Source organism: Podarcis raffonei, chromosome 9 (assembly GCF_027172205.1).
Source record: "Podarcis raffonei isolate rPodRaf1 chromosome 9, rPodRaf1.pri, whole genome shotgun sequence".
NCBI lineage: Eukaryota > Metazoa > Chordata > Lepidosauria > Squamata > Lacertidae > Podarcis > Podarcis raffonei.
Window position 1 is genome coordinate 66,310,372 of NC_070610.1, and position 20,589 is coordinate 66,330,960.

At 44.0% G+C, this 20,589-nt stretch overlaps 1 protein-coding gene across 5 annotated transcripts in view; it reads right to left on the minus strand.

Moving 5' to 3' along the window:
• Positions 1-20,589, minus strand: part of ARHGAP24 (Rho GTPase activating protein 24) — a 353,954-nt gene that overhangs the window by 96,122 nt on the left and 237,243 nt on the right. The window contains exon 1 of one of the 5 annotated variants that reach the window (XM_053404173.1): positions 4,439-4,457. The exons of the other annotated variants lie outside the window; for them this stretch is intronic. The gene's annotated coding sequence lies outside the window, so the exon portion shown is untranslated. Of the gene's footprint in view, positions 1-4,438; positions 4,458-20,589 lie in introns of those variants that run through there. 5 annotated transcript variants of the gene reach the window in all.

Genomic DNA, 20,589 nt, shown 5'->3' on the forward strand with positions numbered 1-20,589 from the left:
AAGAAAGTGCTGGCCAGGGTGTGAATCATCCCTGAGAATATTCCTCACTCTCCTGAGGCAACGTTCTTCCGCAATGTCATCCAGTGGATTCACGGGACAGCCCATAATATCTTATGCTGTATTCTCCACCCTCTGTAGGCACTTTCTATCAGTTGATGTCAAACCAGCATACCACACCGTGATGCAGTATGAAAGGACACTTTCTATTGTGTACAGTGGTACCTCAGGTTAAGTACTTAATTCGTTCCGGAGGTCCGTTCTTAACCTGAAACTGTTCTTAACCTGAAGCACCACTTTAGCTAATGGGGCTGCTGCTGCCGCGCTGCCAGAGCACAATTTCTGTTCTCACCCTGAAGCAAATTCTTAACCTGAAGCACTATTTCTGGGTTAGCGGAGTGTGTAACCTGAAGCGTATGTAACCTGAAGCGTATGTAACCCGAGGTACCACTGTATGTCCACTGAATCCATTTTCTTAACAAGCCAATTTTGTCACAGACCTGGTGCCTAATTAAAAAGCAAGCAACAGAGGGAAAGGGATGATATAATTGTTATGTGTGTGAGAGAGATCTATCTAGCTATCTATGAGGTTGATTGGAGTGTTGGACTAAAATAGAAGTTCAAATCTCAGCCATGAGCCCTACTGCGTGACCTTGGGCTAACCATAGGATCACAAAACTGTAGATTGGTAGAGATGGAAGGCACCCCAAGGGTCATCTAGTCCAACCCCCGGCAATGTAGTCACTACCTCTGAGTCTAACCCACCTCACAGGGTAGTTGTTGAGAGTAAAATGAATGGGGGAAGAATGATGCAAGTTGCCATGAGCTCCTTGGCAGAAAGCTGGAATATGAATTTAGAGCAGGCATAGGCAAACTCGGCCCTCCAGGTGTTTTGGGACTACAACTCCCATCATCCCTGACCATTGGTCTTGTTAGCTAGGGGTGATGGGAGTTGTAGTCCCAAAACATCTGGAGGGCCGAGTTTGCCTGTGCCTGATGTAGAGGATAAAATAATCAAGCTTGTTCACATATTTTATTCACACTGGCCTTATCTCTAGACATATCCATCACCAATCTGCTTATGGCTAGAAACTGCTGTCTTTTGTAAAGTGTGAACATTGTAGGTATATGATAGGGAAACAATAAACCCAAGACGTTTACTATAATTAACTACAAATGACTATAATTTCAGAGAGTCTTTGCAGCTCTATCAAGTTTAGCTAAATATTTTGCTGTTATCTGGATGTGCTTTAGCCTGATTACGTTGCTGCCGCATCTTGTACTACATTCTTTCGCCAGAGGATATATTTTCAATAAAAGGCTACAGCTCCCGAATCAGCAACAGAGGGTCCCCCCCTGTTTTAGTTTATTTATTTATAGCCTTTTTACTCTGCTCTTCATTTGAAAAAGCTCTCAGAACGGCTTACATAAGATCAATAAAAGCAAGACAGCCCTTGCCCGCAGGTTTACAATCTAAAGGGCACAACACAAAAGGAAAAAGGCATGAGGAGAGAGGAGGAAGTCAAGCAAGCTCAGTTCTTAAAGCTAGTCACTGTTGTGTTTAGAGTGCTAGGCCTTATATTTGTTTAGTATAAGCCCACATAAAGCACTGAAGTGGAATGCCAGTCAAGTTTGCATAGGTTGTAAGAATCTATGGGAGCAACAACAAATGCCTCTGTTATCAGCCACCAAGAGTGGCGTTTCATTTCTGTGGAATTGGAAAAATAAATGGTAAGACTTTGGATGCTATTGTTCATTAAGTTGAGACTTTAATCAGCTGAGCTGCAGCGTCAACAACCAACAGTTTTTAAAGGCAATAATTTACTTTGGTAGGCAGAGTAAGATGTTCCTTTCCCTTCCAAAAGAATGGATGTTAGCAGGATGCTTTTAAACAATGAAATACAACGCAGGGAAAGAAGAAAATTACTCCAGCCAGTCCATTTAACATCTCCAGTGCTAATGCTGTGCCGAAAATTTCTCCTGCATTTTCCCCCAACCATTCTCCATCAATTAATGGGAACAGAAATTGCATTTGAAAATTATAAAAGGGGAGAGAAAACGTGGGTGGAATTTTCATTTTGGTATGCAAAGTTGTTTTTTTTACTCTCGCCTGGCTTCCAAGTGGCTGACAGTGTTCCTGTATCTTTCCTTTCAATCTACAGGTCTCTGATGGCCTGCATTCAGCAGCTTTCCAGGGTATCAGTGCTTTCTGAAAACCCCATGATGTCCTCAGCTGGGTTTTACTACACATCTAACCTGACAACTGTTTATCATTCTTTTTTTAAAAAATGATTTATTTTTTTTACTTTTTCGAAGTGAAATGGGTTTTACTTTTAAAGAAATCAGTGTGCAAAGATTTTTATGTTTTAAGGTCAAGGAAGGACTTCCCTTAAAAATAAAATGAGTAAGCACACTAATCTCAGCCAGTGGCGGAGGAAGGTGGGTGCAGACCGCCCCGGGTGTCATCTGTTGTGAATTCCATTCCACCTTAAGGGACAGACATGTGGAATTGTTGCATGTCACATGTCTGTTTACATTCCAGCACAGTATGCTGGGAACTTCCATTTGTGTATAGCTGTTCTGTTTTGCTTCGGACATGAATGAGATCAGACATGTTTCCTTTTGTCTTGATCTACGCTGAATAAAAAGCATCTTAAAAAGCAGAGACATCACCTTGCCAATAAAGGCCTGTATAGTTAAAGCTATGGTTTTCCCAGTAGTGATATATGGAAGTGAGAGCTGGATCATAAAGAAGGCTGGTCACCGAAGAATTGATGCTTTTGAATTATTGTGCTGGAGGAGACTCTTGAGAGTCCCATGGACTGCAAGAAGATCAAACCTATCCATTCTGAAGGAAATCAGCCCTGAGTGCTCACTAGAAGGACAGATCCTGAAGCTGAGGCTCCAAGACTTTGGCCACTTCATGAGAAGAGAAGACTTCCTGGAAAAGACCCTGATGTTGGGAAAGATTGAGGGCACAAGGAGAAGGGATGACAGAGGACGAGATGACTGGACAGTGTTCTCAAAGCTACCAGCATGAGTTTGACCAAACTGCGGGAGGCAGTGGAAGACAGGAGTGCCTGGCGTGCTCTGGTCAATGAGGTTACAAAGAGTCGGACACGACTAAACAACAACAACGCTGAATAAACCTAATTGTAAATATGTTCACACAGCCTCTCATACCACTTCTGTTTGTGCAGCGTTTTCTCTGCTGAATAACGTGCTCAGTCTTCTGAAGCCTAGGCTGCAGATTTATGCTGCACCAAGGACCGGAGTTCATCTGGCACACCGGCTGATGGGCTGGAGCCAGCTGGGGGCCTGCCAATTGCCCCCGTTTCCTTGGGTGCATGACTATGGGGGGGTGACATTCGGCGAGCCACCTGCCCATGACTCCCAAGCCGTTGGGGGAAGGGTGGTGCTGCACCACTTTGCCAGCAGCATTCCCCCCTTTCCCCTATGTTTTGACAAAGGCTGGGGAGTTGTGGGTGGGCAGCAGGCCGAATGTCCACCATCAGCTGCACGCTCCACCCCTGGCTGCAGGGCGAGTGGCTATCCTGTGCCTGGGAGGGCATCCGCTATGCCCTGCCCCCTCGGGAGCATGCCCCACCCCCTTGGGACCGTGCCCGCCCTGGGCAGCGCGGGCATATGCTCCGCCACTGATCTCAGGCAGCCAGGGAGGCTGCAGAGTGCTGGCAATATGTTTAATGGAAACACTCATTACCTTCAGCCACCCAGGATCAACAAATAAACTCAGTTCTGCAGCTACCAAAACAATAGGTAAAGGTAAAGGTAAAGGGACCCCTGACCCTTAGGTCCAGTCGTGACCGCCTCTGGGGTTGCGGCGCTCATCTCGCTTTATTGGCCAAGGGAGTTGGAGTACAACTTCCGGGTCATGTGGCCAGCATGACTAAGCCACTTCTGGCGAACCAGAGCAGCGCACGGTGGAGCGGTACCTATTTATCTACTTGCACTTTGGTGTGCTTTCGAACTGCTAGGTTGGCAGGAGCAGGGACCGAGCAACGGGAGCTCACCCTGTCGCGGGGATTCGAACCACCGACCTTCTGATCGGCAAGTCCTAGGCTCAGTGGTTTAGCCCACAGCGCCACCTGCGTCCCACCAAAACAATAAACAACTTCTAAAAAGAATTCTAAATTATTCTGCAAATGAGACAGGAAAACAGAAGGTTCTTTTGGGGTGAGGCAAGGAAACTTCAGGAATTGAGGGGAAGGTCTTGGTACAGATTTAGTTACAGCAAATCTTACAATCTAAACCTAGTACATGCATCAATCGATTCTGCTAAGTCCTGGGTAGAGAGGAGATCAAGGGCTCATCCACACTTTCATCTGACCTGTATTTTGATCATATTGTGTACCAATTCATCCCCCCACATCCAAGAGCTTTCCTTGTTCCGTGGCTGTGCCTTGCAAAAATCCGATCTTACCTGCTGAACTGAAGAAGCTCGGTTAAGCAAAACCTCTCTTTGGGTTTCCTGCACATTGGGTGAGATCTGATTCAGTGGGTAAGCTTGGAGTTTTGCAAGGCACAGCCGTGGAAACAAGAAAAGCTCTCGGACGTGGGGGAAATTAATCGGTACACAACATGATCAAAATATGGGTCAGGGCAAAAGTGTGAATGAGCGGAGTTTCTCAGAAGTGACCTTTCTGTTCAGCCATACTCTGAGGATGATATTGAGGCGTGGGTGGGATTTAACTTGGTGGGGTCAGGGCTGGCAGTTACAATTCTATAGTAATGATTTTGGAAGTCCCCTATTGTTTCTCTAGCATAGGTCGTTTTGATACGGGGAATCAGAGGTTGCTACCAGCTCTGGTCAAACATGGTATAGCATAATGAGGCCCACTGGTGCCAGAAAACTGGAGCACGAATTGCAACGCCATAATGTAAAAATAGCAGTGCATGTTCATAAGGCCGAGGTTGAGAGGAAAGGGTGGGATCCTTCCTGCATGGAAAACTAATGAATTTAGTGGCAAAAAAAAACAAAAAACCAACCCTCGCACGCTGCTGCATTTCATAGTTGGCAGATAACGTCAGTGCAAATGTCAAATATTTTATTTGTATATGTCAGGGAGACTCTTGAGAGTCCCATGGACTGCAAAGAGATCAAACCTATCCAGGAAATCAGCCCTGAGTGCTCACTGGAAGGACAGATCCTGAAGCTGAGGCTCCAATACTTTGGCCACATCATGAGAAGAGAAGACTCCCTGGAAAAGACCCTGATGTTGGGAAAGATGGAGGGCACAAGGAGAAGGGGACGACAGAGGAAGAGATGGTTGGACAGTGTTCTCGAAGCTAGAGCATGAGTTTGACCAAACCGCGGGAGGCAGTGGAAGACAGGAGTGCCTGGCGTGCTCTGGTCCATGGGGTCATGAAGAGTTTAGACTAAACGACTAAACGAAGAGTTTAGACTAAACGACTAAACAACAACAACAAATATGTCAGGGGGCTGCCATCGGGACAGGGGAGGGAGGCTGGGGGATACAGAGAGCTGCCCACGCTTCTGAGGAGCAGCTCCTCGTCCAACGGTGAGGAAAGCCACACCTCCAGTGGAGCAGAGGGGGAATGGGAAAGCCGAGTGAGGGGAGGGCTCAAAGATGCTGCTGAGAGCCCAAGCACCTACCTAGCCCAGCTGGCCAGGAAACAGGCACACCATTTCCGTTGCCCAGTTTACGCAGGGGGTGAAATGCAAGGAGGGAAGGCAGAGATTTGGGGTGTCTAAGTTCTTATGTTGGAGGGGAAACTGGAAGGGGCCTCTCCTGGAATCTGCAAGTGATCGAGATGGACATGAACTTTCTGGTCCTGCACTGCAAATAGTTTGCACAAATAAAAACCTGCCAAACACAGGTCAGAGTCCTGCCTGGTTACTCGTGAGCAACCACCTCACCACCTGACAGTATACATTTTAAGTTATGGTGATGATGATGATGAATATCTAAACACTATCCTTTTTCTTTCCTCGAAGCACTTCTAAGCCTGAGCTTCTGAACATTTCAGCTGACCATGGAATAGACCTAATCTTGATGAGGAGGCCTGAGAGGTGCTCTTCTGACAGCTGGAAATCTATTAGTGAGCCATGCAAAGTTTTCCCTCTTCTAATAGTTGCCATTCCTTTTATTCCCTGGTATTTCACAGGTCAAATGTCGTACACCTTTCAGATTGCTTGGTCATGCATGGGGACCGGGTGGGGGCGGAGGGAGGGAGGGGAATGGAGTGAAGCAGATATTTAGAAGCAAATGGTAGAATGCAGATGACTAGCCTCTAGGGAAAGGGGAAGCCAGGTGGAAGATGATAGTGACTGAGTTAATCAGATGAGACTTCCTTCAGCCTCTGTAAATAAAGGTAACATGCTAGCATAACTGTTACCAACTTCTTAAATGCTGATTTCTAGGAGTTTTCTGGAAAGGCCTCATGAGTATTCCCTATAACTTTCATTCTAACTATTCCCTTCCAGTGCTTTTTTAGAGGAAAAAAAGTAAGTGCTCAGTAGTATACAGTCATAATAGTGCTGTCATATGCTTGGGATTTCCCAGAGCTTACCGGAATGTCTGAAGAGTGTCAAAATGTCCGGGAAAACCCAGGCATATGGCAACCCATGTCGGAAGTGTTGATTTTTTTGGTGAATTTCCTTTTTTAAAAAAGTTCAAAAATTAAAAATTTCAAGCTCAACAACTTTGCCCCCCGCCCCCCAAAAAGCTCAACTGTCTGGATTTTCACTTTTTGAAATACGGCAACCCTATAATACACAAACCAAAAAAATGCCACTACAACACACTTGTGCATTTCCCCCATGTAAACATGCATGCTTTCTTGCTTAGGAGTCACATTTTGTGGCATTTTGGAAGCCCACACAGAGGGGAAGGAAGGAAGGAGGAAGAATTTAAGTCACTATGAGACATTTTTGCAGTAAATGGCAAATAAAGGTAATAAACAACAACAGCAATGGCTCACATGTTGCCACATCCTGTTGGTTGCAGCCAAAATCCATCTAAACAGGGTTAACACAGACCAGTCCTGTAATTTTCATTTGCACACATGAGAATCAAATTGGCTGAATGTAATACGAACTGCTATTAATTTAATCCCTTCACAAGTCTTCACTACACACGTGCCCAATTTATAGTGTAGACCCAAAACTGTGTTTTGGTTGGTAAAGTAATTAATAAAGACCAAATGCGGATACTAATTAAGGTATGTGCCACATTAAAATCAAGTACAGAGACTATGTTGTCTCTAAATTACCTTCCTTAGGTATCTCCCTGCTTCTCTGAACATTAATACGACAAGTGTATTATTAATACGCCGTGATTACAGCACTTATAAATGAATAATGTAACTCCTATTGCACATATTAAATCTATAATTCAGCAGAAGATCTTCAGTGACAAAATGCCTGTGGTACAGGCTAGTGCTGAACGCCAAGGTAACATTACAGCATTAATTTAAAGTGCTGTTGTTAAATGAATGTTAAATAAATGCAAACATGTTAGTCATCAGTTAAACTTGAGTTAATATTTGGATCTCGCTCTTCCGATAACAGATGCTGGGCTGAAGGCGGCTCACAATAATCACAGTAGTATGAAAAAACATTGCAATCATTATAACATCAATCACAATAGCACATAAAGCAACAACAACAACAACAAATTCATCAAAACAATACATAAAGGTAAAGGTAAAGGGACCCCTGACCATTAGGCCCAGTCGCAGACGACTCTGGGGTTGCAGCGCTCATCTCGCTTTACTAGCTGATGGAGCCGGTGTTCAGCTTCCGGGTCATGTGGCCAGCATGACTAAGCCGCTTCTGGCAAACCAGAGCAGCACACGGAAACGCTGTTTACCTTCCCGCTGGAGCGGTACCTATTTATCTACTTGCAGTTTGATGTGCTTTCGAACTGCTAGGTTGGCAGGAGCAGGGACCGAGCAACGGGAGCTCACCCCGTTGCAGGGATTCAAACTGCCGGCCTTCTGATCGGCAAGTCCTAGGCTCTGTGGTTTAACCCACAGCGCCACCCGCGCCCCTAAAACAATACAATACATAGAACTCAACAAAGTCACAGAAACTCATAGTATTGCCAGAATGCTTCCTAAGTTGAGCTAGTAGGGGGTTCTGAGAGGGCAATTGTAAGAAGTACCACAGGGCAAGCAGACTTCAATGTAGATCAATCCGGCTTTTAAGTACAGTGGTACCTTGGTTCTCAAATGCCTTGGTACTCAAACGCCCCAAATCTGGAAGTAAGTGTTCCAGTTTTCAAATGTTTTTCGGAAGCCGAACATCCAATGCAGCTGTTGGCTATTGTTTCTGGGGCGCCTGTAGCTATCAGAAGCTGTGCCTTGGTTTTCAAACATTTTGGAAGTCAAATGGACTTCCAGAAAGGATTAAGTTTGGTGCTTTTGTTTTTGCTATTTATTTTGCGTTTTTGTTTTTGAGGCTTTGTCGGTTAATTTGTTTTTGTGTCTGTGTGGAACCCAGTTCAGCTACTGACTGGCTGATTGTGTGACAGCAGAAATGAATAAAAGCCCCCCATCCAAACAATGACTATCATCAGAGCAGGGAAGAAATAATAATAATTTTAATTTTTATCATCTACAATACATTCTTATTTATTTTATAGTACAGTACATTGATTATTGCTTTCATTTTATAGATCAATGGTCTTGTTAGATAGTAAAATCCATGTTAAGTTGATGTTTTAGGGGTTGTTTTTAAAAGTCTGGAACGGATTAATCCATTTTGCATTACTTTCTATGGGAAAACGTGCCTTGGTTTTGGAACGCTTTGGTTTTGGAATGGACTTCTGGAACGGATTAAGTTTGAGAACCAAGGTACCACTGTAGCCTCCTTTTAAAAAGGACACACAGGACTGTATTCAACTAATCAGACCCATCAATGGAAGCCCTGCATAAGGACCTCTGCTTGCACAACAGGGCTTTGCCCCCCAAATTAGCTCATTTAATTGTGAAATTTCATGGACACGAATTCATGAAATTTGCCCATTTGGGGGACTGAGAAAAAGAAAGCAAAAATGAAAAATGAAACCACTTACAGGTATGGAAGCGCTTGTTTTTTTGTAAGCCAGGCTTAAGTCAAACACACTCTTCAAAGTATTATCTCATGAACTACTAGACCAACTTGTCATCTTTTCATATATAAACTTTCCAGAGGACAGGCAGAAATACTCTCACAACAGAGGTTAGATAAGAAGGATAGTTGCTTAGAAGAAGAAAGTAAGTGTTCTTTTCAGAATTACAACATGCATACATGCTTTTAAGTCCATTCCGTGTTCCTTTTTTTAAAAAAATACGCTATTTCAAGGGTACACCTCAGGGCAAATGGTTTGAATCCAACAAATCCTTGTTTGTTGGGACGTATGTACGTAATTCCAATATAAAAGGCAGAAGTATAATATTCAACACCATCATTGGGGAGCCCAAGCAGCACATGTACAGGAAAAGAAACCTAAATCAAGAACAGTTTTTACATTCCATGCTCCTGAGCAGGAAGTTAATCATTCCAGAGCCTGGCTGTTTCCCCAGCTGAAATCTCCATACTCAACGTCATTTCTGTATGAATTTTCATACAGGCATGATGGAAAAAGCAATCTACACTGAAGGCTGCTTTCTTTCTCACTTTTTTGTTGTTAATGTAAGATGAGAGACCAGTGACCTACATCTAACAGCCCCAAATTCTTCTTGCAGAAGACTTTCCTTTGCTAGTCTGGACAGAAACTGAAGGTAGGATATTTAAAAACACAGAAACCAGCTTGTCTTCTGGAAACGGAAGGCACTACACAATGAGCAGATTAAGCTGCTGAAAAGGCAAGCTTTGAAGTGAAGTATTTTACATTGTTCTACTGTCGCTAGTTCTGTAAAGGCCAGTGTAAACATAGCACCTTGCTTCAGGGGCGTTTGGGATCTCTGAACCAAACTTTCAGGAGTAAGAAAGACACACTGTGTTGTTCAGTGAAGGTTCAATTTCCTACAATGTGGCACATCTGTGAAGTTCAGTTGAGCTTTTACATCCTTTGAGAGAAGAGGTAAGTCACAAAGACAGAACCCTTAAGCGTCTTTAAACACCAGTCTAGTTACACTGGTGACAATTACTGTGATCCCACAATGGGCTGCTTAAAATCCCATTGGCCTTCAAATATACAGTGGTACCTCTGGTTAAGAACTTAATTCCTTCCGGAGGTCTGTTCTTAACCTGAAACTGTTCTTAACCTGAGGTACCACTTTAGCTAATGGGGCCTCCTGCCGCTGCTGCGTGATTTCTGTTCTCATCCTGAAGTAAAGTTCTTAACCTGAGGTACTATTTCTGGGTTAGCGGAGTCTGTAATCTGAAGCGTCTGTAACCCGAGGTACCACTGTAGTGGGATCCAGAGTGTGTACTATCAGGAAGTAAGTCCCATTGATCTCTGGGGGAATTTACCTCTAAGTAAAACATGCTTTAGATCAGGCTAGGAACCACTAATGATAAACAGCTAAAACTGAACATATGTGTATTACACATAATACACATGAACAAATCAGAAAGATAAACACAGCTGCACATGTACAGATATGTGAAAACACAGTAATTTGCTGATAAAGAAGATTCACTCTGGGGATTAGTACCCTGAATGGTGATCTGGTACCTGAGGATCCCAGTAATCTCCCATCCAAGGGGCTGAAGAGGTCCATATTTGCATAATGTCAGTGTCAGATGCTACCAGACCATCAAGTGTTTTTAAGCTTCAAAGATTTCCCTGTGAAATCAGGTGCTGGCCTTGAGAGTGTCACATGCCAGTCAATTATAATTGCAACTTTTTACTGGCAGTTCACATTTTTTTAAACAACAACAATAACAAAGGATCGATCAGGAGAGCTGCAATTCTGAAAATAATATCCTCTCGTGGATATGTGCAGGGCTTGAAGGGGAAATGGATATGGAGCTTCAGGAATCTCATTAAAATGAGCTTCTTTCATTTATGCCAACAGAAGCAGATGTGGCTCTGCAGAGCTTGAAGAACACTTACAGATACAAAAGGAATAATGGAAAGTTTCCCCACTCCCCCACGAGCTATGGGATCTGGCTCTATGGAATTTACTTTTTGCAAAAGGTTAATCCCTTGAGTTATTTGCTTCAGTCAGACATCACTGCTCAAACACACCCTGCGGTGTGTTGGAAAACGCCCTGGGGTGCCCCTGCAGCCCCCGAACTCCGGGCGTCCTCCGGTATGCGCAGCTCTGGAAAAGGCAGTTCCCTTCCTCTCCAGTGCGCTTCAGCAACATGTATCAAATGATATACGCACACTAATCTTCTAGACAACATCTTAAAAAGTAGAGACATCACCTTACCAACAAAGGTCCGTATAGTTAAAGCCATGGTTTTCCCAGTAGTGATGTATGGAAGTGAGAGCTGGACCATAAAGAAGGCTGATCGCCGAAGAATTGATGCTTTTGAATCATGGTGCTGGAGGAGACTCTTGAGAGTCCCATGGACACCAAGAAGATCAAACGTATCCATTCTTAAGGAAATCAGCCCTGAGTGCTCACTGGAAGGACAGGTCATGAAGCTGAGGCTCCAATACTTTGGCCACCTCATGAGAAGAGAAGACTCCCTGGAAAAGACCCTGATGTTGGGAAAGATGGAGGGCACAAGGAGAAGGGGACGACAGAGGATGAGATGGTTGGACAGTGTTCTCGAAGCTACAAACATGAGTCTGACCAAACTGCGGGAGGCAGTGGAAGACAGGAGTGCCTGGCGTGCTCTGGTCCATGAGGTCACGAAGAGTCGGACACGACTAAACGACTAAACAACAACAACAATCTTCTAGCATAACACAGCAAGAAGTGTGAGACATTGTAGAGCTAATCTATGTATTTATTTACACACTATGTACAGCCAAAGGAGTCATGGCGTCCTTTCTCTCCAGCTCTGAGAGAAGATCAGGAACAAGTAAAAGCAAAAGTACAGTACAAATAGTACATACAGGGGAAGAGATAAGACTGTCTTCCGTTCCCACACTCTTCCCAGACAGGCATGTGATTTACACCAATCTCATCTGCAGCATCGGAGGCGTGAAATACTAACAGGGTTAATACAGTTCAGGGTTCCTAGAGCTGATATGAAGAAAGGTCAGAATTCGTTCCGGAAGTCTGTTCAACTTCCAAAATGTTTGAAAACTAAAGCACAGCTTCTGATTGGCCGCAGGAAGCTCCTGCAGCCAATCGGAAGCCCCAGAAGCCCCGTCGGACGTTCGGCTTCCAAAAATAGTTCGCAAACCGGAACAGTCACTTCCAAGTTTGCGACGTTCAGGTGCCAAAACGTTCGGGAACTAAGCTGTTTGACTTCCAAGGTACGACTGTACTTCCAGCTGCCTTCTTAACACCTTTCATAAAGCCATCCTGCCTGTGGGCCAGCAAATTACTATGGATTTGATATTGATTCCACCACAGTTAAGAATTAAAACAAGACCTGATGGTCCATCACTGGAAGTTCATTGTCAATTTAGCCCCAGGAAACTTTGTCCCATCCAAACTCATTGTTGTCTAGTTATAACTGATACTCCTCTTTTAATGAAGCAATCAATAGTGGGCTCGGCTTCAGAGGTGGCCTGTGTAGGTCTAGGATATACTATTAATCTGGGCAGTTACTTAGCTATTGCCTCTTAATTTATCTGACAAGCAAGATATGAAAAGTGTTCTCCTTGCATACAAGGGCAGATGGCTGATGTATGATACTGCAACAGAGAGATGCCACCAGTAAGGTTTTGGGGATATTATTAGTTGCTTCCTGAGAAATAATCATTGTAAATCCTTTCTTGCAATACATCTCCATCATCCCATCCCCCAACTATATTTCATAATGCCTCAATGCACTGCAGTATTTCAGCTTGCTCTCAACAATTCCTTCCAAACCTCCCTTGTTCTGTAATTTATCTTTTGCACCCTATTCACTTAAAACCTGGTTGAGCAGCCATCCCCCATTTTGGGCTGCATTAGATTACCTGCCTTCATTTTTTAAAAAAAATCAATTTTTTACCATACATTTTTCACAGAGAACTGCATATTTTTGCAATTTTTCTCCTCTCCACCCTCCTCGGCAATATGTATCTTCTCATAGGCACTAGCATTAAAAATTAAAGCCAATCTTTAGATTTTCATCTTGTGGATAAGTTGTATTTTGTTCCTTTGCACCATAATCTTTGAAAGTGCTTTACAGCATGAGTACTGAAGCTTAAAAACACTATTAGCTGGTCCTTCTGAATAAATGCTAGGTTAGTTCCAAGCCAAACACCAAAATGCTTCATGTGGTTCAAATTGAAATGGGTGACAGCACCTCCTATGTGTCCTTCCCAGCGATATGACAGGAGTCAGGAAAGCTATCAAGTGACAAATGCCTGCAGATTCCATAATGCAATATTATTTACTTAGTACTTCACCTGTGAAAATGAGACATCTGAAACCAAACCATCTTTCCCCCCTACACTTTATATAAAAAAACACAACTTCAATTCCACCACTAATCAATATAGCTAATTCTACATTGGCATACATTTAAGGAAATTCACATTTGCAAATATGCCACAACCTCTAGGAAAGCCAGCGAACAAAATAACTTTTGCTACTTGCTACCCTAAACAACACATTGGACACTTTTAGTACAAAACCACATTTTTTGCTTGGATAATTTTATTTGCATAAGATATTGGCAATTGTTGGCCACAGTGAGAACAGGTTGCTGTACTAGTTGGGCCACTGGCCTGATCCTGCTGGAATATTCTAGAAGGAACTTGAAAATGGTCTTGAAGAAGTTGCTAGGCAACAGAAAATTTCCCCAGCAACAGGTGTCCTTGTTAGGGCCTGTGGTCAACTAAGTCTGGGTGAGTGCAAATGAGCATGTGATTTATCTTTTGCATTAGGTCTCTGGCTGGATGGCTAAAAGAGAAAAAGATGACGTTGCTTTATTTGCTACCTTTGAAGGTGACCCAGAAACTGCAATTAATCCAGAATGTGGCAGCTAGACTGGTGACTGGGAGTGGCCACCAGGACCATATAACACCAGTCCTGAGAGATCTGCATTGGCTCCCAGTACGTTTCTGAGCACAATTCAAAGTGTTGGTGCTGACCTTTAAAGCCCTAAACGGTCTCTGTCCTGTATACCTGAAGGAGTGTCTCCACCCCCATCGTTCAGCCCGGACACTGAGATCCAGCTCCGAGGGCCTTCTGGCGGGTCCCTCATTGCGATAAGTGAGGTTACAGGGAACCAGACAGAGGGCCTTCTCAGTAGTGGCACCCGCCCTGTGGAACACCCTCCCATCAGATGTCAAGGAAATAAGCAGCTATCTTATCTTTAAAAGACATCTGAAGGCAGCCCTGTTTAGGGAAATTTTTAATATTTAATGCTGTATTGTTTTTAACACTCGATTGGGAGCCGCCCAGAGTGGCTGGAAAAACTCAGCCAGATGGGTGGGGTATAAATAATAAATTGTTGTGGTGGTGGTTGATAATGATGTTGTTTTTAATGACCAGTGTAAAGTTTAGTAAATAATAAAGACTCTGAGAAACAGAACCAAACGGTGTTTTTTCCTGCTATGGGAATTTCACTAAGAGATAGCTAGAATGCTGCTGCTGTAAAGAAGTAAAAGATGAGGGAGAAGGCAGAAAGAAATGGAAACCCAAGAGTGGATTGTTCACACACCAACAGATCCAACTAGTTCTTCTTCAGTTCTGAGCTTTTTCTCCTTTAACCACTTTTATTTCCCTCACCCAGAGCTTTTTTCCAGCTGGAACTCGCCAGAACGCAGTCCCAGCACGTCTCAAGTGTGTGCCATTGCCACGGTAAGAGAACAAGGTGAGTCCAGACACTTATTTTTTGAGAAGAATAGCACTGCCCACATTACTCATCCCCACCAGCTTTTGCCTTCCAAGGCAGTGAATGCATGCTTTTCATAAAAGGAAATTCCTACACCAGCAGAGCTCTCAACTAACGCAAACTCCACTAACTATATTAGCAGTTTGGTCAGCACTTCAGTCTCCCCTGGGATGTGAAAAACCGCCAGCCCTTGTGGTACAAATGACTCCCTGGTTCAAAACTGTAAACACATAGATCTCTGAAACGGTCTGCTTCCTGTATGGTTAGCATAAATTACTGCCTCTGAGGCAGTCCCTGTTTGTAATGTGGCACTTGCACCTTATTTAAAGCAATAGGGAGCAACTGGCAAAAGACGTATTAAATCAGCAGCACTTCAAATCCCACAGGAGGCAAAGGAAAGAGGCAGAGATAAGATATAAAGGCTCCTTAATAGGCTTAAGAAATCCATAAAGTCCTTTCAGACAGTGGCAGAGCAACCTTCAAATAGACCTGGGAGGCAAAACCCAGTTTGGGTCCATGTAGCAAGCAAGAAGGGACGCGGGTGGCACTGTGGGTTAAACCACAGAGCCTAGGGCTTGCCGATCAGAAGGTCGGCAGTTCGAATCCCCGCGACGGGGTGAGCTCCCGTTGCTCGGTCCCTGCTCCTGCCAACCTAGCAGTTCAAAAGCACCTCAAAGTGCAAGTAGATAAATAGGTACCACTCCGGCGGGAAGGTAAACGGTGTTTCCGTGCACTGCTCTGGTTTGCTAGAAGCGGCTTAGTCATGCTGGCCACATGACCCAGAAGCTGTACGCCGGCTCCCTCGGCCAATAAAGCGAGATGAGCGCCACAACCCCAGAGTTGGCAACGACTGGACCTAATCGTCAGGGGTCCCTTTACCTTTACCTAGCAAGCAAGAAGCTGAAGACAGTGAACTGCAAAAAGAGACATGAAACAGTGGACAAGGAAAGGAGGGATTATTTGGGCCCCTCTCCCCCCAAAAAATATTTCCTTGATCATTTTTTTTAATGGCCTTCTCTGCAGCTCAACATTTTCACCTTACTGCCTACGTCATCCCAGTCATTTAGGGATCACATAGAGCCAGAGGATTGGTAGTGGGATAATGATGAATGGTCAGAGATAGAAAAGGAATCAGACAGGGGGGAGGAGGTGACGGAAGCTGACGAGGTAGCAGGATTTAGTGAGCAGGAAGAATTTGTGGCATATAGCAGTCCAGAAGCAGAGGATGGAGTGGAGAGGAGCCAAGAGGCAGAGATGAGTCAGGCTTATGAGGAAGAAAGCCAGCATGCTTCCACTACCTGTGACGGCAAGCTCCCCTCCCCTCCCAGACATCTAAATGCTATCACTCAGCAGCTCATCTGAAGCCCAGCTGCTGCTCCACCTGGCTCATCCTTCCCTCATTTTTGGACAGTGAAAAAGACCTGCATTCCTGAGAGGAAGTGAGGAAAGAGTGTGCTGCTGGCAACCGACCGTCCAATTGCCAGCACATGGGGAAGTGAGATGGTATGAAAGTAGCTGGGAGCAGCTGCGCTGACCTAATGAGAATGGAACAGATCTCTCTGCAGGAGGTAATGGGCTCTCCTTAACTGGTAGAATTTAAGCAGAGGCTAGATGACCACCTGTCAAGGATATTGCAGTTGCAAGATTCATATGCTAAGGAGGTTGGTGTGCATGACCGCCAAAGTCACTTCCAACTCTATAATGTCGTGGTTCATTGAGTTGGGGTGCTATATTACCATGGAGCAAAAATGGAGAGGAAATTTGATTCGGTGCACATTTAAAGTCGAATCTGTCAAATTTGCACTTTCTGAACCAAGATGAAAACTGAAACACAGCCTTCAAAGGTTGCACTGATCTGGGTGTTGTAATGCAGCTCTCCAAGCAATGTTACAAAAAATACATATGTTAGGGGAAAGTGTGCATAAAAATGAAGGTTTCGGTGATAATAACATACAAAAACTGCTTGTAACGTTTAGAGAAAATGGCTTGCAAAAAATGTTTACTCCAATCAAAACTTCATACAAAGATGTGTTTGTTAGGAGAAATCTGCACTAAAGTGCTGATTAATTTTCACGAGTTGATTTTGAATGGCAAACTGCTCCAGAATGTGCAGAACTGTATTTTAGACTGGAAAAATGAGAAATGGATAGAACCAAAACTGACCCTGGGTATTTGCATTTTATTTATGTTCAATACAAAGCCATCTTGGAGTTCTTCTGGTTGGAAATCAGGAGCAGAACTGAAATGAAAGTGAAATAACAGAGTTCCAGGCAAGTCTGACCATATTGAACTTCAGGGGCGCAACTCAAGGGCTCTCCAGTTCTGCAGAATTTGACACTTATAAGTCATGGATGAGATCAAGAGAGAGCAAAAGCACCTATGGTGCATGGCAAACAAAGTTGGTCCTCGGCTGCAATGATGGCGTTGTGGGTTCTTATAGTCGACACAGGTACTAATCATGGAATCAACAAATTGTAGATTTGGAAGGGACCCAATGGGTCATCTAGTCCAACCCCCTGCTATGCAGGAATCTCAGCTAAAAAGTCCCCGGCAGATGGCCATCCAACCTCTGTTTCAAAACCTCCAATTAAGGTCCACCACCTTCTGTCACTAAAAAGCTGCCTAGAGTCACATGTATTCTCCATTCTAGGCTACTGTTCAGGGCTAAGATGGTGCACTCTGCAGGTGCCTGGTTAAATGTTAAGATGCTTGCAACCCAGAAATATTCTAAGGGCTGTACCTCCATGATAATGCTGGAGCTGGAGCATACCTTAGACCCGAGAAAAGGCTTTTGGGGAGGGGGAAATTGAGTTCTTAATCCTCTTAAAATCCTACTGTAAAACAGAAAAGCACCTCATATTCCTACTTCTGCAATGTCCAATAAACATTTACTCTGAGAGAAAGTTAAAAAGCCATTTAAACAATAGGAGCCCAACAGCGGCTCAATCAAAATTGCCTCATCTTTGTGTTCTACTTCTAAATTGTAATTGACTGCGTGGCTTGGGGCAGATTACCGCTAAGCACATCGCACAAACACACAAAAATCACCTGCCTGTTGGGCCAAAGACAGCACAGTTAATATACGTCTTCTTGTAATAGCTGTAATTTAAGAGGCTGAAAATTAATCTCTTAAATATCGACCAGCTATGCCTTGTAATATATTTAGTGCTTATCTAGCAAGCTACCCAATAGCTTCGCCCCATATTTTTTAAAGCTTCCATTTATCTTTATGGCAATGAATTGGCTCCTTGCTATACATCACACCAAGCATTACCCTCCCGTCATACATGAAAGACCCCGTCTCCTCTGTGTTTTTCTGGGTTTGGGGTGCTGGGGTGCGCACACGTGTGCGAGTGTGTGTGTGCAAGTAATTCTCTGCATTGGCCTCTCTGCACAATCAGGGCCCAGATGTGGAATTCAGATGCCTTACTAGCAAGGTTGAAAGCACACTGAATGTGCTAAAAAGTGCACTGAGTATAATGACTGGAACGCAAGAGAAGCGCATAAAACTGGAAAGGGAAGAACATGCTCCCAGAAGGACAATCCAAGGTGCTCGTGCTGCGTAAAAACCCTTAACCCTTGTCACTTTATTTTCTATTTTATTCATCAAGAATAAACCACCCTTCTTCAAAAGAGAATAAGGCTATCAAAGGCTGCTGGCAATGATGGCTATGTTTTACCCCCAAGATGCCTTTGAATGCGAGTTGCTGTGAATAACAAGAGGAAGAGAGTGCTGCTGCAATCAGGCCCTGCTTTCCGGCTGCCCACAGGCATCTGGCTACCTGCAGTGAGTGATGGGTGATGGATTAGATGGCCCATTGGCCTCATCCACCAGGCTTACCATGGGCTCTTATATCATGGCAGTGAACAATAAAGATATGACAAATGGTCGTGCAACCATAAAGTATAGGGAAAGCAATGCAATGCAATAACAAACAGCATTAAAAGGCATCAAGGATGCCGGATTCTTCAAATGTCCCTATTTTCCAGATTTACAGAAGCCCATCCCAGTTTCTTATCTGATCCCAGAATGTCCCAGTTTTCCTTAGGACGTCCCTATTTTCATAGGAGAAATGTTGGAGGGTATGGAGTTATGTGAATCCTGAGCCAAGGAGATAAGTAACTGTATTACCTCTAGAAGACATCAGAAGGCAGCCCTGTATAGGAAAGTTTTTTTAAAAAAGAAGTTTAATGTTTTATTGTGTTTTATTATGGAGTGGCTAGGGCAACCCAGTCAGATGGGCGGGGTATTATTATTATTATTATTAGCCCCTATTTTTATTGGAGAAATGTTGGGTGGTATGGGATACAGCAGAAGAAACTGACCAACTTAAAATGTCTAGGGCTAGGCAGACTGAAAAGCTTTGACCTAGGGAGGAAAGCATTGTAGGGTCAGTGGCATCTCTAAAGTGAAGGTGTTCCAAAAACAGTGTGTGTGTGTGTGTGTGTGTGTGTGTGTGTGTGTGTGTTATGGAACCATAAGAATGAGCTCCACCACACTGCAATCTCCTGCAATCAACTGCTTGCAGAGGGCTTCCCCCTCCCATCTCCTTCCATTGCTCCATCCATTTTGCTCCCTGCCCCCATTTTCCTCCTCCCTCAACAGCATGAAATTAGCCCACCCTACTGTGTGGGATGCTGACCAATCAAACATCCAACCCCACCTTTGTTTTCTTGCGCCCATGAATTGTGTGACGCAATTATGCTTTTGTGCTAATGTTTTCCCAGTATGGATTAGAAGAAGTGTTTTAAGGCAACCTGCTCACTCCCCCCCCCCAAAAAAAAATCATGCCACTCAACAAGACACATTCGATGACAGTAAAACCCAAGGGTGGCATATGTTCCATTGCTGATCTATGAGCTGGCTTGCAGCACTTTTCAGAAACCAAAGAGGAGAGATGTCTGTGGTGCAAGCATGGACAGTGCAGGGAGAGGAATCAGTTTTACAACCCAGTTAATTTCACTCTTGACTGTTGAACGGGGTCACATTTCATTTCCTGTTCCATAAAAGAATTGCTTTAAAAAGAAAATACCAAGTTCACGCATCACCGTTTCTCAATGGGCCTTTTCTACAGATCCCTGTACAGGCAACTTCTTGTCTACTTAGAGATATTTAGTGCTGCCCTTTCCATCTTGGATCTCATTTTTGCCAAATATTTCCACTCTGTGACCCGTACTTCTATTTCTAGAGACTGATGGGAGATCAGAACACAAGCAATCATCTTTTTTTGTTTTATTTCACGCCAGCCCAGAGATCAACGTGGCAAGAGATGGGAGGAATGAAATCAATGGAAACAAAATGAACTGTATCTTTTTCATCCTGGCGCAGTAATATTCGCTGCTGCACACGTCAACGCTTAACTGCGTTGTCCGTAACCTACCTGACAGCCACAGAGTTCGTGTATAAAGTCTTGGCATTTGATAGCAAGACATGGACTGAAGAACAGGGACCCCTATTTGGAATAAGAGTCAAGAGCATCACCTCTTTCTAAACCAAACGACAAAGTGTGTACTTAACTAGTCCTGAGCAGGAGCACAGGGAGTTCTTCCTGGAGTTGCTCACTCCTGGACCCATTGGTTTGTGAGGATTATGGTGCAGCAACTGCGAGTACTCATGGTTGAAACAGATTATCTTGCCCATATCCATTTGGGTTCATGCCTGGTCATGGGCCTGAATCGCATTAGTTGCCCTGATCAGGGCCGGATTTAGGTTTGATGAGGCC